This window comes from Mus caroli, unplaced genomic scaffold (genome assembly GCF_978045245.1).
Source record: "Mus caroli unplaced genomic scaffold, Mus_caroli_1 scaffold_2, whole genome shotgun sequence".
NCBI classification, from domain to species: Eukaryota; Metazoa; Chordata; class Mammalia; order Rodentia; family Muridae; genus Mus; species Mus caroli.
The window spans coordinates 92157666-92178492 of record NW_028227257.1 but is presented as its reverse complement, the minus strand read 5'-3'; positions in this window follow the sequence as shown (position 1 = coordinate 92178492).

The following is a 20827-nucleotide window of genomic DNA, read 5'->3' as shown; positions in this document are numbered from 1 at the left end:
CTTCACGTCTTGTAAAATTTTATGAAATTTCTTTTCTCATACTCTAATCATAGAACAAACTTCTTCAGAACAATAGCTATTTGATTTTTGGTTTTGCTTACAAATAATGTCCACCAGGTGGCAGAATAACACCATAATTCTAATCAGCAGGAAAAATTATTGTTTAAGGAAAACACATAGCGCTAGAACATAATGTTGTTTATATTTTTAGTAGAGCTTGATTATCCACTCCGTTGCTTTCTCAATTAAAGGATGATTAACAAATCTCTAGGGGTAATAAAAGATATGACTGAATTATTATTATCTCCTAACTTTCTTAACTTTGACTAGAAACAATTCTTTGGCTCTATGTCACTCAACTATTATATCACTAATTTTAAGAAGAAAAGGCATAGCTGTCTATAAAATAACTATGACATTACTAAAATCTTAATTTGAAACTACAATATTTACTAGATTTAATATCAATGTTAAACACATCATTGTACTATATACATGAGCAGTCCCTCAAATAAAGCTCCCTTTAAGGCTAAAGAAAAACAAACAAACAAAAAATAAAGACAAACAAAAGAATGAACAACAACCAAAGCCAAGAACCCCAGTTTCTAAATGTCTTTTACTGCTACCACAGTATTTATTAGAGTCTTTTCAGAGTCATCACTAAAATGCATAAGAGAGAATGACTGCATCTTTAAATAATTCTAGTTACAAATGGCCCTTAAAACATTCAGCACACATCATGAATTTACATGAAAATTTTCTCTTTGTACCAGAGTCATGAAAATCCTATTTTAAGTATTATAGCTTCATTATGTACGTGCTGCTGAAGTGAGTACCATAAATGACTCTCCAATTTTAAAACGTGGACTAATTTAAAGTATTTAAAAACTAACAGAAACAAAATAAAACGTTTTGCTAACTACTAGCAAGGCTAGGAAGCTGCAGCAACATAAAAGTGAAAGTGAAGGCTGGAAAATACCTTCCCAGCAAGTGGAATATACAAGCAAGCATATGTTGCTACACTGGTATCTAATTGGCAATTTTCAGACAAAAGTGGTCAGAAGAGATAATGAAAGCCACTACTTATCCACAATGCGAGTGTTAATCAGAGCAATAGTATATTACACACAATAATTAACTGGATATTGGTCTATCCAATTTTAGAATCGGAGCCTGACTGACACACAGGTGGATGACTGATCTGCAAATGATTATAATGTGTAGAATAGCTAGGTGTTCCTCTGTTCCTCTTGGTTACCTGACTAAAGCATCAGAGTGTGAGTTAACTCAGTTCGTGAATACTAAAAGGCAAAGTGAAGGGATCCTACTTCTTAGCAAACCAGAAGGAAAGAGAGTGGAATTTCAGTACTCACTGTTACTGTTTTCTCTCTCTCTCTCTCTCTCTCTCTCTCTCTCTCTCTCTCTCTCTCTCTCTCTCTCTCTCTCTTTCATGTGCGTATGTGTGTGCATGTACATATGTATGTATCTGTGTGTTTGTATTTTTCTTTTATTCAGGCTAACACGGCAGTCCATGAAACACTGAAGAAGTAACAAAATTCTAGGCCTTTAGGTCGAGGCTTGGGAATGTAACCTTTGTGACTCATTGCTCCAAGGTATGCTAATCATACCTTGATAGCGACATTCCTTCCTCCACCTACCTGCTTCCTGAGTTCAAAGAGTGTTCATTCAAAGAAAGTCACCCTGACCAACTCCGGAAACTGCCATGCAAATGTGCTATTGTTAGGGGCTCTTAGAAACTGAGAGTTAACCAAAACAATTACCAGGTATTCTCTGTGACTCTTGTGACTTTACACTTCCTTATGACTCTTAACTGGTATCTTTGGTATTTTTCCAACAACCCCTCCCCACTTCCTTGAGTTGTGGTTTCTTCCTTTAAATACCCCCTTACTCAGCTACTCGGGGCGCCATGGTCCTCTACCCCTGCGTGGTGTATGACCATGGGCCCGAGAACGCTCTCGAATAAAAATCCTCTTGCAAGTTGCAGCAAGACCGTTTCTTGTGGGTGATTTTGGGGTGTCGCCTCTCCTGAGTCAGAACGTGAGGGAGTCCTCACGTTGTGGGTCTTTCACACTTCTAGCCACAATTAAAGTAAATCTTTCACTCAGTTAATCTTCACTAAAACATATTGGTATCCTACCAAACAAATATCTTGGTCTATACTGAATAATATTCAAAGATACCCTTTACAAAGATCTTGTCTAGTGTTTAGTAGTAATGTTTTGATGTATACTATAAATGCTTCTCTTCTTTAGACAAGGTAAAAAATACACATAAAGTTACATCACTCAATTTACTGTGTGTTGGTTTGAATAGGAGAGCCTTCAAAAGGCTCATGTATAGACTTCTTGGTCATTAAGGAGTGGCACAGTTAGGGGGTGTGTCCTTGTTTGTAGTAGATGTGACTTTCTTGGAATTGTGTTAAAGAATGGGCTTTAGGATTGCAAATGCTCACACTAGGCCGGTGTCCCTTTTTCTTCCTGCTGCCTGCTGATCCTGATGAGGACTCTTGGGTCCATTAACAACACAGTGCCTATCATGCTTCCTGCCATGGCAATAATAGACTAAATCTCCGAAAGTACTAGCCAGCTCCAATTAAATGTTTTTGTTTGTTTGTTTGCTTGTTTGTTTTTTATTTTTGTTTATTTGTTTCATAGGAAATGCCATGATTATGGTGTCTCTTCACAGGAATAATAACTCTCACTATAAGGCAGTATGTTTAAAAGACAAATAAATAAAATAAACAAACGATAGACAAAAGATTGGGTATGTGAGAATGAATGAAGAAATGATATTTACTTTCAATAGATATTACTACACACACAAACACACACACTTAAATCATTTTATTTTTTTGTCAGAAATTGAATTGGAATAGAGATCATAGTAATAAGTAGAGTAAGGAAAACTCAGATGAACATTGACTGTTTTATACCTCATATGTATCAAGATTCCAACAACTGACATGGACAACTTTTGTGAAGCTAGAGAAAAGGAGGAGACCAATGGCAGGATTATACAAGAATAAGTATGACAAAGAGGATTATATACTGTAAGAATGTGACAGCCAGCCCTAACTTGGTACCACTGTGATTTTTGCCTTCCAAAATATGAACAACTATATGCAATTCATTGAGTGCTCAGACCTAAGTAGTAATTTACATAGTTCCCCAATGATGACTAAAGAAACTTACTGTAAAGCCAGGAATCCATTAAGGGCCATTGATCTTTTGTTATGAAATGTCTGGGAAATTGAAACTCAAATGGCCTGCAGGTCAGATAAGAATAGGATAACTGTTCTTTCCAATGGAGGAGCTAGAGAAAGGACAGAGGAGCTGAAGGAGCTTGCAGCCCCATAGGAGGAAAAACAATATGAACCAACCAGAGCTCCCAGGGACTAAACCACCAACCAAAGTGTACACATAGAGGGACCCATGGCTCCATCTGCATATGTAGCAGAGGATGGCCTAGTCGGACGTCAATGGGAGGAGAGGCCCTTGGTCCTGAGAAGGCTTGATGCCTCAGTGTAGGGGAATGCCAGGACAGGGAAGCAGGATGGGGTGGGTTAGTGAGCAGGGGGAAGGGGCATGGGAAAGGGAATAACACTTGAAATGTAAATAAAAAAATATCTAATAAAAAAAGACTAGAATAACAGATTCTGTGGTACTAACAAATGCTCTGCTTTTGTAAAACTCGTTATTACTATGAGAAAAGAATGAAATAGTATTTTTGTTACTATATAACAGGAACATAAGATACAATTGAGGGAAGTAAAACAATTTTCCTGCACAGTGTTGTATTCCATGAATAGTTGTCATATACACCTCTCAGATGTCTGTTTAAAAACCCCATCTTAACCCCATGTTCATATGGCATGCTATATTGGCTTTAAGGCTGTTATCTTGCTAGAAGTAAGAGTAAATTAATGTAATCTAAATTTGAATTGAGTCTAAAATTGAGTTTATGCTTTCTCCCAGTGGATTGAATGCTACAGAAGTACTAATATAAAATTTAGGGTGAAATTCAGCCTTTTGAATACTATGATATTAGTTAAATATATTAAGGAAATGTTTAAGAAACATTTTATGACAAAAACATAATTCATTATGAAATTTTAGCAAATGCTCTTATTATCTGAGACAAAATATGCATGGCATAATAAATTTGGAGAGAGGAGATACATTCTAAGCTAAAAGTAAAGTGAGACAGCAAACATTAGGCAACTCAGGATACAACTATTCAAATAGGCAATGGTTGCAAAATTGAAATTCCTGTGGACAATATTATAATTGAAAACAAATCTTGTATAATTAATATATACTAATCCTAATAGAATTAATTAAAAGGAAAAAACAGCATTACCCAATTGAAAACCCAGTGACCTAAAAGACTGACCTGTTTGCAAGAAATTTCTGATGCAATAAGGGCATAAATGTCAGGTAACATAAATAACCACTACTAAAAAATTTAAGGCTCACTCCATGACATAGAACACATACCTGCAAAGTTTTAGTGGCCAAGACCCTGAGACTAGATAGTGCACAGCTCTAGAATAAAACTTACTACTTTTAAATAAATATAGTCATAAAATGACTCCTAATACCGTACTGCAACACCCAAAGATAAGTATATTCTTGCTCAGTCCACATCAGGAGAGCTTCTACTTGCAGTAAATGATCATTAACACAGAGACCTGCACCATGAGCTGAGAGTAAGAGATTTTGGAGTACTCAGTTCTAAATGGGAAGGCATCAAACCCCTCCCCTAAGACTCAGAGATTTGTGCAGAAGGAGGTTGAAAGATTGTAAGAACAAGAGGTGATGGTTGACTCAAAACAAACAAACAAACAAAAAAACAAAAGCCAAAAAATAAACAAACAAAAACCTCAAAAGTATCTTCAAGGCATAACAGGAATGATGTAAAATTATTAACTCATAGTTGCTATGGTAGCATTCATAGGATCTTCAGAGATTTAAGCCAGACATGCTCCAAGCACTTACTGATAGACTTTGACATGCATTCCCAATACTAAACAAGAAACTACTTCCAGTTGATACTCACTGACAAAGAAAATACCAATTTTCTCCAGTGAAGTTTCACTCAGTACATAAAATACACTTCGGGGAACAAAATGAGGTCAATGTTATTTTTAAAACTTTTTCTTCCATTTGACTTGTTTGGGGTGTTTTTTTGTTTGTTTGTTTGTTTGTTAGCAATGTTTATTGCAATTTCATTTGTTTTAATTTTCACTTTTGTTGGTTGATGTTCAGTGACTATTTTGGTATTGTTTCTTTACCATTTTGTTTTGAAGGAGGGGCCATAATGTTGGGTGGGTAGAGAGATATGGTATAGGTGTATAGAGTATGAATAAATGAATCAAAGTGAAAAGAATGATGTGATATGTACATTTTTGGTAAAACCTATAAGTCATAAGGAATTTAGTTTCAGCAATTACTAATATACATTATATGTATGATATTTGATATTTGTGTCAATATATCATTCTGCAAGAAAACCTTGCATAAAATCTTTAATAACAGCACTTACTAATGAATGATGATATATGTCATCCACAAAATTATTTAAATAAAATAATAAAAGGCAGGCAAACAGACAGACAAAAGAGAAAAGAGAAAAAAGAAAAAAGAAAAGAAAGAAGATAGAGACAGACAGACAGACAGATAGATGAATGGAATTTTGCTTACTGTAGTATGTGGGATGTCTGGCTCTATACAAGTGTAAATTGTCTATTGTAAGAATACAATTTACCAAAAAACCAAAATGACTGACATCCCACCAAATTGGCACTGTCACATGTATGTTTCTAAGTATATTCTGATTAGATGACTCAACAAAGAAAAATGAGAAACTTATACATTGTTGACAAGGCTCATCACATAGATCCATTTGCAGATACAGTTTCTCCCCTTTCAAAATTAAAACATTTATTTTAAAACAATTTTTATTACTTCTTTGAAACTGTCATACAATATACTTGATCATGTATAAACTCTGTATTAATTTTCTGTTGCTGTGATAAAACAATGCTGATGGGACCCCAAGAACTTCCTGCTTCTGGATGGTAATGTTCAGGACCCCAAGACTAACCAGCTTGGCACCCTGCTCTACCAGTTACATCCCAGTCTTTATGTCTGGGACACAGACTTCAGAGACATGGCTGTCCTCTGAGAGGTTCTACCCAGCAGTCAACACAGACAGAGGCAGAAACCCACACCCAAACATTAGATGGAGCTTGGGGACTCATGAAGAGTTGGAGGAGGATTGAGGGCCCCAAAGATGATAGGAACTCCTTAGAAGGACCAACAGAGTTAACTAACCAGAAGCCTTGAGGGCTTTCAGAGACTGAACCACCAACCAAAGAACATACATGAGCTGGTCCTAGGTCCTCCTCAGTTATGTAGCAGATGTGCAGCTCAGTCTCCATGTGGGTCCTAAACAACTGGAACAGGGGCTATCCCTACAGCTGTTTCCTGTTTGTAGAATCCATTCCCCTCACTCAGTTGTCTTCTCTGGCCTCAGTGGGAGAAGAAGCACCTATCCCTGCAGAGACTTGATGCACCAGGATTGGGAGATACCCAGGGGTGCCTCCACACTCTCAGAGGAGAAGGGGACAAAGGATGGGGAGAGGGGTTATAGGAGGGGCGACTGGGAGGGGGACAGTGATCAGGATGTAAAGTAAATAAATAAATAAACAAAAAACAAACCAAACCAAACAAAAAATAAAGAAAATGCCAATCTTAACTTAAAAGCAGAGAGTTTATTTTGTCTTAAGATAAGACTACACTATGACCATCTAGCAATGGTGGCACATCCCATTAATCTTACCACTTGGGAGGCATAGGCAGGCAGATCTCTGAGTTCAAGGCCAGACTGGTCTATAGAATGAGTTCCAGGACACTCAAGTCTACATAGAGAAACCCTGTCTCAAAAACAAGACAAAACAAACAAACAAACAAACAAACAACAGATTAACAAAATAATCAGTGATGGCAAATTGGAACTTCATCTTCCTCATTATTTGTAGACTTCATTAGGATCACCGTTGTCACAGAATTTTTCATCACAGTGGGAGGACTGTGATTTGACAGGGAAAAGGGAGGCAGAGCTAAGAGTTGCAGAGACAGGTAGCCTCTCAGAGGAGGGGGACAAAGGAATATAGCAATGGATGTGAATCAATGTGGCTATGACCAGCCACAGGTTTTTATGATATCATAAAGGTTAGAATATTGGAATAACATGTCTAATCTAGGTGGACAGCTTTTATCATTAGCAATTGATTCTGAAACTATTGTATTGGCATCTTCTGTATTGAGAATTTGTTGTTATATAAATATGAGTGATTAACTCTAAGCATTGAGTCTTGTTTTTACCGAGTTACTGGGTATTGTGTTATCAAACTGGGTATTTGGTTATCAAACCAAATACATGGTGGATGTATTTGGTTATTGGTATGTGGGGCAGAGCCATAGTGTTAGGTCCTGCCTGTGCCTATACTAAAGCTGGACCGTGACCCAGTGGGACTGGAGAGCTAGCAGGTTGAGAGAAGCAAGAACGTGAAGAGTTGGCAGGTTCATTTTTTAATATTTCCTGCAACACATCTTCGTATATTGTAGGAAGTTTCTACAGCATTTGATTTCTAAAATGTCCCTAACCACTTCCAATGTCCAATGTCCATCAATTCTAGCTGTCTTTCCTCACATTTCGTCCCTCAACTACTCCTTCTTTTCCCCTTTCCAAATGATCCTCCCACCTCAGCCCCCTTCCCCTCAGCCCATGCATAAAATATATTTTCCCTCAAGGGCAATCCATGTGTTCTCCCTAGTTCCTTCCTCTATTCTAACCTCTCTGAGTCTGCAGGTTGTTGGTTGGTTTTCAATGTCATGTCTAATATCCACATAAAAGGGGATACATGTCATATTTAATTTTCTGGACCTGTGCTACTTCACTCAGGATACTAGTTTTCTAACTTTATGCATTTGCCTGCAAATTTCATGTTGTAATTCTTTTTTCAAACCATTTTAAAAATTCTTCAGTGTAAATGAACCACATTTTGTTTATTCATTCTTCTGTTCAGGGACATCTAGGTTGTTTCCAGGTTCTGGCTATTATCAATGAACATAGTTGTGCAAGTGCAGGTTGCAGAAAACTCTAAGTATGTCCCCACACACAGTGTTGAAAATGAGATTAGTGCAGTAAGTGATATTAGTGCAGAAAAGTCATCAAAACAGAAAGTGAATCTGTTTGTTCTGATTGTCCTTTTAAAAAGATAAACGTGATGAATTTCTTTATTTTTTCCCATTTATTTATTTATATCCTAAATGCTGTCCCCTTCCAGTACCTTCTCACAGAATCCCTCCCACAGCCCCCATCTTCACAACTTCACTCTCCCAACCTGAGGCATCAGGACTCTGCAGGATGAGACACATCCTCTCCCACTGAGGTCAGAAAAGGCAGCTCTGTTGGGGAGCAGATACCACAGTCAGGTTACACTTGTAGGGGATAACCTCTGCTCCAATTTTTGGGATTCTCACATGGAGACTGAACTGCAAATTGACTACATATATGCAGGGGTAGGTGAGAGGGCTTGATCCAGCCCTGTGTATGTTCTTTGGTTGGTGGCTCAGTCTCTGAGAGTTCCCAGGGGTCAAATTTAGTTTACTTTGTTAGTCTTCCTGTGGGGTTCCTATCCTTTTTAGGGCCATCAATTCTTCCTTCAACTCCTCCATAGGTGTCCCCAACCACTTTCCAATGTTTGGTTGTAGTTATCTGCATCTTTTTTTTTTAGTCAGTTACTGGTGGAGCCTCTCAAAGGACAGTTATGCTAGGCTCTTGTTAGTAGGCATAATAAAGAACCATTAATAATGCCAGGGATTGGTGCTTGCCCATGGAATAGGTTTCAATTTGGGCCAGTTTTTGTTTGGTCATTCCCTCAGACTCTGCTCCACCTTTGTCCTCATGTTTCTTTTAGTCAGGACAAATTTTAGGAAGAAAGTCTGTGTGTGGTTTGGTATCCTTATCCCTCAACTGGGGATCCTGCCTGAATATAGGAGGTAGCCACTTCAGGTTCCACATTCCCACTGTTAGACTCCTAAGATCACCTGAACTGACTTCTGGGAGCCTCCCCAATTCTATGATTCTGAGAGGTCCTAAACATTCCTCCTATCCTTCAGCACCCTGTAGCTGATTCATTCCCCTCCTTGCTCTCTGGGCCTCTCTCCTGTCTCTCCCTACACATGATCCCCACCTCAATTCCCCTGCCCCTAGTCTATCCCACCAAATTCCCTCCCTCTCTTTTCCTGTCATGATTATTTTGTTTCCTCTTGTATATGAGATTCATGCAGTCTTGCTTGAGTCATCCTTCATATTTAACTTCCATGGGTCTATGGGGCATATCATTAGTATTGTATACTTTATGTCTAATATCCACTTACCAGTGAGTACATGCAATGCATGCCCCTTTGGGTCTGGGTTATTTCACTCAGGATGATATTTTCTAATTCTAGCAATTTGCCTGCAAAATTTGTGATGACCTTGATTTTAATAGTTGAATATCATTCCATTGTGTAAATGAACTACATTTCTCTATCCATTCTTTAGTTGAGATATATCTAGTTTCTGGCTATTATGAATAAAGCTGCTATGAACATAGTATGTGTCTTTGTGGGATGAAGGAGCATCTTTTGGGTATATACCCTGGAGTGTTACAGTTGGATCTACAGGTAGAACTATTCCCAGTTTTCTGAGAAATCACCAAATTCATTTCTAAAGTGGCTTTACAGGTTTGCACCCCCACCAGCAATGGAGGAGTGTTCCCCTTGCTCCACATTCTTACCAACATGTGCTGTTTCTCAGTTTTTGATCTTAGACATTCTGATTGGTGTAAGGTAGAATCTCAGTTACCTTTGATTTGCATTTTTCTGAATACTAAGGATGTCAAACATAACTTTAAGTGAATCTTGGTCATTTGAGATTCCTCTGTTGAAAATTCTCTGTTTAGCTCCCCATCCGGTTTTTGTTATCATATTTTATGTAAAATATGAAAATAATTCACAATGTCTCATTCAATTTTAAAAGATTAATCAATCTAGTTTAACAATGAAATATTGTTAAGATACTGAATTGTTTTCTGAAAAAATATTCATTATATGTCTAGCCTTCATAATTGTCAGTCTGCTACAACTTTATAGATTGATACAGGGTGTTTTAATTAACTCCTTCAATCAGATATTTGTTCACTAAATATTCTCTGGAAACTTTGGTTTTATGCATTATACTGCATACTAGGATTAAGAAAATGAGGGTACACACATAATTCTTTCTATCCCTCTCCGTGGACAAAACCAAAAGTGAAATAGTCCAAGAATGAGTAAAGATTTCACTGTGCAAGATGTCATGTGCTTTGGTACCATGTGGGAAATCAGCTAACCCACACATTAGGGAGCTAAGAACCAAGCTAGGAACAGGGAAACAAGTAAAAACCTAAAAATATAGAGATTTTTGTCCTAGGAAAAGTCACTAACAGTATGAAGGCCAAGGGATAAGAATGCTTTTGGGTATTAAACAAAACCTCACAACTGGAACACATCAGTGAAAAGGAAGATGAATGATAGGAGCAGGAAGCAAGAGATTGAGCAGAAATTATCATCAGAGAGAAAGCTCTGCAAGCTGTATAAAGGAGGTTAGACATGAGCCCGAGAGTGACCTCAACTTGAGGTTATCACTTCAAGCAGGAGTAGCAGTTATTGAACAAAACTATGTTCTGGCTCAGACTCCACACCAGGCAGACCTATGTGATTTGAGCTGTTAGGATCCTTAAAAAATTCACATGCCATTAATCTCTCAGAAGCACTGATATAGAGTCACTGGAAACAGGTTGAAAGGGAATCTTGACTTAGCCCAGCTCTTGCTGTAGGTGTTGATCTGACTTGAGTTGTTCACAGGAGCTTCACAGGAGCTTCCACTAAGGGTCAGGACTCCCCTGTTCCAGGCCCCCTTGTTCCCAGCATCCCGCCCTTTTCTTCAGTAGCTGACCTCTCATTCCTAGTCAGACATTGTCTCAAGGAGTTAGTCTTGGGTATAGAATACTTGTCTTAGCCTCAGGGAATTGGAGCTCTACTTCAGATTCTGTATTAACATTTCTGCTCCAGATAACTGAACAACTCTTCCTCTGATTCACGTCATTCCAGTTTGTACACAAACATCCCTTTAAAATAACCATGCCATCTTTAACATGATTTTACCTTGATTTTTAAAATTTCATGTCAAAATGTAACATTATTGATATAATATTTTTTAATTTTTTGTTTTAATTTATTTTTACTCAATTTATATCCTGTGCACTACCCCCTTCTTGGTCACTCCCTTGCACAACACTTTCCCCATACCCCATTCCCTTCTCCTCTAAGTGGATAATGGCCCCCCAGGGTATCCCACCTACCTGGCACTTCAAGTCTTTGACAAGCTAAGCACTTCATCTCCCATTGAAGCCAGGCAAGGCATCCTAGCTAGGAAAACATATCCACCTATAGGCAACAGTTTTGGGGATATCTCCTGTTCCAGTTGTTCAGAATCCACATGAATGTCAAACTGCACATCTATTACATATGAGCAGGAAACTGTAGGTCCAGTCCATGTATATTCTTTGGTTGGTGGTTCAAATGGGGGGAGCTCATGGGTCCAGGTTAATTCACTGTGTTGGTTTTCCTGTGGAGTTGCTGTCCCCTTAAGAATCTCAAATCCTTCCTTCTATTCTTCCAGAAGAGTCCCTAAGCTCTATCTACTGTTTGACTGTGTCTGTATCTGTCTGAGTCAGTTGCTAGGTGGAGCCTCTCAGAGTACAACACACTCTTGTCTGCCACCATAACAGTGTGTCATTTACAGTGTTAAAGATTGGTGATTGCCCTTGGGGTGGGTTTCAAGGGGAGCCAGTATTGGAATATTTGGTTTGTTGAAGTATAACTTCTTGAATCCTTTATGTATTTTTGGATATTAGCCCTCTGTCAGATGAAGGGTTACTGAAGACCTTTTCCCAATCTGTTGGCAGCCCTTTTGTCCTATTGACAGTGTCCTTTGCCTCTTTAGTTTCATGAGGTGCAATTTATCAATTGGTCTAATCTCCTGATATCCTCTTCAGTTTCTTTCTTCAGGGATATGAAGATCTTGTCATACAGATCTTTCAATTACTTGGTTTGAGTTACAACAAGATATTTGCTATCATCTGTAGCTATTGTGAAGGGTGATGTTTCCCTAATTTCTTTCTCATCAGGCTTATCTTTTGCATACTTTGGGTGCTGCTGATTTCTTAATTTTATATTCAGGCCATTTGCTAAAGTTGTTATCAGCTATAGGGGATCTCTGGTAGAATTTTATCGGCCTTATGTATATTATTATATCTTCCTCAATAGTGATGCCTTTACTTCTTCTTTTCCAATTTGTATCTTCTTGATTTCCTTTTGTTGTCTAAGTGCTCTACGTAATATACTGTAAGGAATAGATAGTGGGGGAGAGTGGGCAATCTTTTCTTGTCCCTCATTTTAGTGGAATTGCTTCAAATTTGTCTCCATTTAATTTGATGTTGGTCATTGGTTTACTATGTATTGTTTTTTATTATGTTTAGGTATCAGTCTTGATTTTCTTAATTTTTTATTGTTCCCTTGTTTCTAATTGGCTGTTTATAGCCCTGAGTTTGATATTTCCTTCTGTCTACTGGTCCTGGGTATGTTTTCTTCTTTTTGTTTTACAGCTTTCAACTGTGCTGTTAAGTTGCTAGTATGAAGTCTCTTCAATATGAAGGCATTTAGTTTTGTATTTTCCTTTTAACACTGTCTTCATTGCATCCCATAAGTTTGGGTTTGTTGTGCCTTTCATTGCATTCTAGGAAGTCTTTAATTTCTTTCTTTACTCATTTTTGACCTAGTTGTTATTGGTTAGAGAGTTGTTTAGTTTCTGTGACTATATGGGCTCTGTTCTTTCTGTTGTTGTTGAAGTCCAGTCTTAATCCATGGTTAACTGATGCAAAGGGTTATTTCAAACTTCTTCTGTCTGTTCAGACTTGCTTTGTGCCCAATTATTTGGTCAATTTTGGAGAAGGTTCTGTGAGGTGCTGAGAGAAAGTTATATTGTTTTGCCTTTGGTGAAAGGTTCTGTAGCTAACTGTTAAATTCATATGGTTTATATCGTCCAATAGCTTTATTGTTTTTCTGTTTAGTTTGTTTAAATGACCTATCCAGTGGTGAGTGCAGTGTGTTGAAGTTCCCTGCTAGTATTGTATAGAGTTCAATGTGTGATTTCAGCTTTAGTACAGATTCTCTTACAAATGAGAGTACCCTCACATTTGGGGCATAGATATTCAGAATTGAGACATCATCTTGGTGGATTTTTCCTTTGATTAGTGTGAAGTGTCCTTGTCCATGTTTTTGATATCTTTTGGTTGAAAGTACATATTATTAGATATTAGAAAAGCTACTCCAGCTTATTTTTTTAATGTCTATTTGCTCAGATATTTAAAATATTCAGTTGCTTGGATGTTTCCAGAGCAGACATATTGCTGGATCAAAATTCCTTTACATTTTGCCTTATAAAGTTGTGTAGGACTTTTTTTTAACCTTTGCATGTGCATGTGCTTCCACACATGTGTGAGTGCACAAACACACACAAAATTAAGGCTTACTGCTTTATGTTTTTATGAGATTTATGTATATTTGCGTGTGTGTGTGTACAAGTGTTTTTCTATATCAATATGTGTTTCTTGAGCATTTTCTTTGTTTCTTTTTCTGCTTGTTTTGTTCTATTCTAATATTTTGTTTCATTTTATTTTAGTTTATCATTATTTCTTAGATCCTTGTTTCTTTTATAAGGAGAGGAAGAATGGAGAAGGAATACTCATCTGGATGGGAAGAGAAGAAGGAAGGAACTGAGAGGAGTGTGGGGAGAGGAAACCATAATCAGAATATATTGTGTGAAAAACGCTACATTTAAAATAATATAAAAGTCATATTGAGATTTACTTTGATGTAAATATAGAGACCAGTAGACTATAGTAAACATAATTAAAACCAAATAAGTACATCCAGGACATAGAAGAAAAGTATGACAATGAATATATAAAAAGATGATAGGCAAATGATAGAAGATAGCAACAAATATGCATAATTTATATTAGAAAAAGTGGAGAACTTTATCAATAAACAACATCTTACCTTCTTCAAAATAATCTGATCATTGTATATATATAAAAAAATTGGTTGATGTTAAAATTTTTTTCCACAGTATATAAAAGAAGGAACTAATATCTTATTGATTATAACAATGCTGGGGGAAGTAATAAAAATAAACCAGTAAGATCTTAATTTTGGCAATAGATTTGAACATATATTAATTAAAGCAAGAACGTACATGGGCATACATATACATACACAAACACACATAGGCATACACACAGATGCATGTACATACACACACACACACACACACACACACACACACTGAATTTCTTTAATATGACAAACCAAACCTTATACTTAAAGAAAAGCAAGGATATTGAACAGACAATGAATCAAACAATGAGTAAACAGGAAAATGCTTAATATCATCAAACAAGACTAAATGCAAATGAGAAATGTCAGTGGACACTAAATGAAAATGAGAATGTCAGTGAACACTAAATGTGAATGAAAATGTCAATGAACACTATTTCAAATCAGCAGTTTTGGCTGCAAGACCTGAACACAAACAGAAACTTCACCAAATACTTAGAAAATAGCAAATATTGATGAGATACTGAAAATTTGATATACTTGGGGGGGGCAGTAACCATAGAAAATAAAGTGATGGGATCTTTATTAACTACATGTATTATCATTGTCAAACAATATTTTAAATTAAAATAATGAGAATGAAATATACAAACATATTTTAGCTATGTATACGAGTGTTATTTGCAGCAGTCAAAGATACGTTAACCTTAAGTGTACATAAGCAAACACTGTATTAGAAAATCACATAAACAGGATACAGTTAGCAGTATAAACCAAGAGAAGTTTACTAATCCAACAAGAAAGCTTAAATGTAAATACAGAAAATATCTAATAAAAAAAGAAAAAAATTAAAAAAAAATAATGTTTGGTGCTGGTTAAACTTAGCATTTTATAACCTCAATAGTCACTAAGGGGTTATTCTTGGCTATGACCTTGACTGTGCTTGATATTTTCCTATGTGAGAAAACCCTCTTCATGTTTTCTTGTCAAGTTCTACAGTGTTCTGTTTAGATCTAGCATGGAATCCCTCTGGGATAGTTGTTGTGTGTGATCTGAATTCATTGTAATAGTATTTTCCAAAAAGAAGATGTTGGTGAATGATCAGAAGTTTTTGTTTGGTCAGTTGGGATTTGTTTTGTTTTGTTTTTGTTTACTTGTTTTGCAACATGGGCTAGCATTTAATTCGGTTTTTTTGTTTTGTTTTGTTTTAAATTCACTTGACTCTGCCTCTCTACTGCTTGGATTAAAAGCATGTGCCACCATACCCTGCAAGTCAAAACTTCAAAATATATGCTAAATAATAAAAAAATTGTGATTTGTAGAGAAATCTTAACCCAGCAACATAGCTGGCCTGGCAGGGGATCACATCCAAGGACCTACTAGGTATGTGTGATGGATCTGGAACACAGCATGCCTTTAGTCCCAGGAGACAGAATGAAGCAGGTCTCTGAGTTCAGCCTAGTAAAGAGCAAATTTTAGGTAAAGAAAAGCTTAGGTCCAGGTGTGGGAGTATATGCTTTTAATTCCAGCACTCAACAGAGAAACATGCCTAACTCTGAGTTCTAGTAGATCACTTCAGGTGAGTAAGTGAGTTGAGAGGCAGTGCAGTAGAGTGGAGCTCATGGCAATTAAGTTCGTGGAGTTTACAGTCAGGTCTTTACTAGAAGAGTTTTATAGACAGGTTGAAAAGAGAAGCTAGATGCAGGTATAGACAGAACAAGCTAGAGAATGAGAATGAGCCAGAAGATTACAATAGATTGCCAGCATTAGTTTGAAGCCAAGCACAGCAGTTTAATGAGAAACTGAGAGAAGCCAGTTTGGGTCAAACAATGAGGAAATGAGTTTGAGCCATGACAACTTAGTTTAACCAGCCAGCCAGAGTTCAAAAAGAGCTAGAAAGAGTGAGCTTACTCAGCAGTAACCCTCTGAGATGACAATTACATTGGGCAAATGGAGATTATTTTATAGTGCTCCTACTTATGCTAAATTTAAAGACTAGGCAAAATTGGGGGTGGAGAAATGATTCAGTAATTGAGGATATATACTATTTTCCTGGAAGATACAAATTCCGTCTTCTGACCTCACTTCTTGAGGCACAGAGCAACCTGCAACTACTGATCCATAGGATCTAACACCATATTTTGGCCTCTGTAGGCACACATGCACATGCATGCATGTGTGTGAGTGTGTGCACACAAATACACACACACACACACACATGATCACAAAAATATGGATTATATATATATATATATATATATATATATATATATATGGACTATATATATATATATACGCACAAATATATACGGAATATATATACATATATACACATACACATAAGGAATTATATATATATGCATATATGTGTATATATATATATATATATATATATATATATATATATATCAGGAGTAATTAAATTAAATCAGTTCAGGTTGGAGGGCCACAGCAGAGCTAGGGCTGTTACAATTTATTCAGAGAAATCCGACTTTATTAGAAACAGAATATAGTGGCTATTGCCAGGATCAATATATTTGTAGTTTTCATAATATGCTGACATTTGGAAGCTATATGGGGTACATAAAATGGGTATCTAAAACCCATTGTCCTGTCAAGTTTCTATGCTTCCTCGACTACTAAGAGGATATACAGAGAAACACAATGCATTCTGAAGTCTTCACTGCCTGTGGCAGTGCATCTGTCTCTATGGAACTGGAAGGCACACTGTCCCCCAGTAGCCATAGACTCTAAGACAAAACAAAACCCAACTGACCAAACAAAAGGCAGATAGGCCAGGTCAACACCATGGTTCTTTGCAGGACTCCTTTGGCCAGTCATTCAGTTGCATGGAACCAAGTCTTGGTATTGGAAGTTTCGTTTGTTGATAAGAGATAGTTAGGACTCTTTCTTCTTCATTATTTGCAGACATCATAAAGATTGACTTAATATGCTTTAGGATATTTCCCCTGCACTAGGTTTACATAACACCCTTCAAATACCCCTTAATTTTAGCTGTGTCTCCCCAAATTCCTCCCTCATCCCCATCTCCTCTTTACCTACTATCTGATCATCCCTTTCCAGGCCATATCCTCCCAATCCACAAACAAAATCCATTCTATTTCCCCCATTCCAGAGAGATCCATGTGACTCCCTAGACACTTCCTCTATACCTATCTTCTCTGGGTCTATGGATTTTAGTTTTAATACCATTTGTTCAACAGCTAATATCCACATATAAATCAATACATACCATATTTTTCTTTCTGACTCTGGCTGGGTTCCCTAACTCAAGATGATTTTTCATTTTTTATGCTTTGTTCTAAAACTTTCATGCCATCACTTTTAATAGCAAAATAATGCTCCATTGTCAAAATGTACCACATATTATTTATTGGTTCTTCTTTTGAGGGACATCTAGATTGTTTTCAATTTCTGCCTATTACTAATACAGCAGCATTGAACAGAGTTAATCAAATATTCTTGTTGTAGGATGAACATCCTTTGTGTATATGCTCTATAGTAGTATAGTTCGATATTGCCGTAAATAAATTCTAAACTTTCTGAGGAACTGGCATAGTGATTTCCATAATTCCTGTATAATTTTGAACTTCACTATCAATGGATGAGTGTTCCCCTTAATCCACATCTTTACCAGTATGAAATGCCATTTGTGTTACTGATCTTAGACATTCTGACAGGTGTAAAATGGAATCTCACAGTAGATTTTAATTTGCATTTTCCTGATGGCTAAACATACTAAACATTTCTTCATTTCACAACCATTTGAGTTTCCTTTGTACATAATTCTCTGCTTAGATCTGTGTCATATATTTAATTAAGTTATTCAGTCTACTGATATTTGTTATCCTGATGCCTTCTATATGTTGAATATGTGTTGTTTCTCAGAGGCAGAGTTGGTAAAACTCCTTTTTCCAATTTATAGGCTGCTGCCTTGTCCTAGTGATGGTGTCCTTTGCAGTTTATTATGATCCTATATTCAACATCAAATTAAATGGGGGAGAAACAAAAAGCAATTCCACTAATTTCTAAAAACAAGAGCTTTCCCACTCTCTTCATACCTATTTAATAGAGTGCTTGAATTTTTAACTGGAGCATTTACAGACCTGACAAAGATAAAGGAGATATAAATCAGAATTCAACGTATTTTTTTTTATTTTCAGAAAATTTGATAGTATATATAATAGACCTAAAAATTCCACTGTGAAACCTCAAAAGATGAGATGTACTTTTAGCAAAGTAGCTGGATACAAATTTAACTCATATCTGTATCCCTTGTATATATGAATAACTTATGGAGTATGAAAGAAACCAGGGATACAAAACCTTCACAATAGTCTCAAATAATATAAAATATCTTGGGATAACTCTAATCAAGAAACTTAAAAGCTTGTATGATTAAAAACTTCAAGCATTGAAAAAAATAAATTGAAGTGATATCAGATGATGGAAAAAAAATCTCCCATGCTCATGGAGCAGTATGATTAATACAGTAAAAATGCCACCCTAACAATATCAATCTATTCCCATCAAATGTAGTCCACATCAAAACTCCAACACAATTAATTATTTACAGCTTTTGAAGGACACATCTCAGTTTCATGAGGAAAAACAAAAATTCCAAAATACCTTCCACAACTCTGAACACTAGAAGAACTGCTGGAGCTCACACTGTTCCCAATTTCAAGTTGTACTGTGAAGCTACAGTAATAAAAATGGTACTGGAAAAAAATTGATGATCCATGTAAACCAACTGAAGGTACTGACATAAATCTATGCATGTTGGACACATGATTGCTGTGTGTGAAAACACACACTTCAAAAAATGGTGCTGACCAACCTGGATGGATGCCTGTAGAAGAAGGAAAATTAATTCAGACTTGTCACTCTGTATAAAACGCAAGTACAATGTGATCAAAGACCTCAATACAAAACTGGATACACTAAACATGATAGATGATAAAGTGGGGGAATATCCTTGAACTCGTTGGCACAGATGAAGACTTTCTGAACAGAGCACTGTTAGCATAGATACTAAGTTCAACAATTAATAAATGTAACCTCACAAACTTGAAAAGCTTGTGTAAGGATTGCTGATATTTACTGAGCATTCATCCTAATTAAACCATGAGATGCAGGTACATTGAGAGATACTATCCCAAACAAGATGGAGAGCAATTGAAGAAGACAGTAAGTGAACATATGATCTCTATAGTCATGTATATATACAAATATGATATTTACCCACATGATAATACACATATACAGAGATAAAAAGAAAAGAAGGTGAAGACAATAAGTTGTACTAACTTTTAAAAGTTCCAATAGGTAATAATATATACTTGCTAGAATATGTGGCAAACTTCAAGAGCTGTAAAGATAGCACTTTTATTTCTCCTGAATTTGTCACCCAGAGCTTTTAATTCTGTTGTTGCTGCTGCTGCTGCTGTTGTTGTTGTTGTTATTGAATGTCTAAGATTACCTTTTCTTTCTCAACCATTGTGTTGTTCCAGTATGTACAAATGATTCCTTCGTTGATACGAACCTTTTTTGAAATTTTTAAATGTTTTTGTGTTTTACTTTTTTAGACTTTTAAACAAAGTTTTAAATAAAGGTTGAGCTTCATTTTTGTCAATTAATCCCAATGAGCTCATATGGATCTACAATGACACTGTGCCATATTTCTCTAAGCACTCTATCTGCCAAGAAACCTACTTTCTAAGTGAACACCTTGAAATATCTCTGTTTTAACCTTCTCCAGGGAGTAGGGAAAATGTGCCATTAGAAACAAGCTGTGAATATTTGCCAACACACATGAAAATGACATCAGCTTTTCCAGGTCTTGAATTATATTAACTAAAGCTAGAAAGAGTCAAGTTTGTTTTCGAAACAAACCACAGGCCTTTTCCTTCAAAACAGGTAAGTTCTACCTTCAGGTTATAGATAATTACTATTAAGTCAAAACTTATTAATATATAATTTTCCACTTATTGGCTGATTCCAAATTAATACTGATTGTTGATCATGCTGTCTAAAATTTAAGTCAAGTGGCTGGTGAATTTGACATTGAATTAGTTTAATTTAAGTGTCTGTAAATTAAAATTATGCATGGGATAATAAGAACCATGCTTTTAGAATATATTTTTTAAAATATAAATATAATGGTTATTCATGATATTTCTACTATTTGTTTTAAATTTTAGAGGCAATTTACATACAGTGAAAAAGAAGAAGGATTTTTAGGTAGTGAGATCTTTGGCTTGTTCACACTTATAAGTAATGGCTTCTGATCACTTTCTCCCCATGCTTTCTCTCTTAAATTTCTCTAACCCTGATGATCTAACCCCTTTCCCGATCAGTTTTCAAGATTGTTGAGTTTTGATTTTTTTTTTTTTTTTGGACTCACAGAATTTAACCAGAGACATCTGTGTAAGTACTAGATTGTAGCTATCCATTGGAGTCAGGTGAGGTCATCAATGAGTAATTGATTAAATTTAAGTATTATATCTAAT